The following is a 1,331-nucleotide window of genomic DNA, read 5'->3' as shown; positions in this document are numbered from 1 at the left end:
ATTTTTTTCTCTTTGGAGGGGGAAGCGAGCTGGTGGGGAGGGGTGGGCAGGGAGAAAAGTGCGGCAATGAATGAATGGAAATCCAAAACCTCTGTAAACGTCTATTAAAATAATAATAAAAATTAAAAAAAAACAAGCAGCTGAAAGAAGTGGTTTTATATTGCCCTGGCTAAGTCTGTCAAACTTCTACGCAGGATGCAGGCAAAGTTTCCCTCATCTTCCTTCTCACTCACAAAGCTCCTGGTAGTGTGCTGTGCCTCACTCTGCTCTGAAAGGCTCTTGCCCCAACACCCCAGGTATAATGGGCCCAAACTGCCAAAAGGCAGCAGCAGGGCCAGACTTGGAGTTTCCTGCTAACAAAAAGCCCCCTCAAAGCAGGAGGAATTGAGGTTACTCTTACAACTCAGGATCACTGGACTCACCCCTTTGAGGGAGAAGTTGGCAAAACATCCTTTCTCAGAGTGAACCTGGCCAGCAAGTGGTCCTGCTTTTAGCAGGAAGGTATCCCCAGGTGATTCCCCAACTGTAGTGCAATTAGTGAGCCTCTCAATCTCTCTGCATATATGCCTACACCTTCCCCCAAAGATTATGTCACATAATGGGAATCTTATTTGTGTGGGAAGGAAAAAAAAATTTGTAAATGTTCAGATAAAGGCAATCTGAATTCTTTTTAAGGTATTGTTTTCTTTTTCAGCAACTTTACTGAGATAAAATTCACATAGCAAACAATAAATTCGCATCCCTGAGTAACAGAAATGCTAAGTGTTCAACTACTTAACAAAAGGCTGGTGGTTCTTTTTTTTTTTTTATTTTTGTGTGAGTGTACCGTCAAATCAGATCTGACTGGTACAGGAGGAGATTGTCCCTCCTTTTCCCGGCAGAGCATCTGGTGGATTCGAACCGTGTGCCTCTGGGATTGTAGTTGCAGCTCCTTGCCACTAGGCCACCAGAGCTCCCCAGGCTGGTGGTTCTAACCTACCCAGAGGTGCCTCAGAACCCAGGCCTGCATATTACTTACAAAAGGTCACACAGCCACAGAAAATGCTACGAAATGCAGTTTACTATGCACATGTGGGGTGATGAGTAAAAATTGAGAGAATAGCAAAGTGTACAATTATAGTTTTCACAGACATGTCCAAACATTAGTTTTAAGAATTTTTTAACTTTAATTTTATTATTGTTTGTGTGTGTACAGGAAGAGATTGCCCCTCCTCCTCCAGCAGAGCATCTGGTGGATTTGAACTGCGTTATGCAGATGACCCAACCTTGCTCGCTGAAACTGAGGAGGACCTCATGCACTTACTGCAGAGGGTCAAGGACTGCAGCCTTCA

General features: G+C 43.9%; 1 protein-coding gene across 1 annotated transcript in view; it reads right to left on the bottom strand.

The window, feature by feature from the left end:
* GINS2 (GINS complex subunit 2 (Psf2 homolog)) overlaps positions 1-1,331 on the bottom strand; it is a 20,097-nt gene that overhangs the window by 13,711 nt on the left and 5,055 nt on the right. The gene's annotated exons all lie outside the window — the stretch shown is intronic.

The sequence above is a fragment of the Elephantulus edwardii genome, unplaced genomic scaffold (assembly GCF_000299155.1).
Source record: "Elephantulus edwardii isolate Elephantulus edwardi_28Jun2011 unplaced genomic scaffold, EleEdw1.0 scaffold00072, whole genome shotgun sequence".
In the NCBI taxonomy this organism is placed as follows: domain Eukaryota; kingdom Metazoa; phylum Chordata; class Mammalia; order Macroscelidea; family Macroscelididae; genus Elephantulus; species Elephantulus edwardii.
Note: the sequence above shows the minus strand (reverse complement) of the source record. Positions and strands in the feature narration are given on the sequence as shown.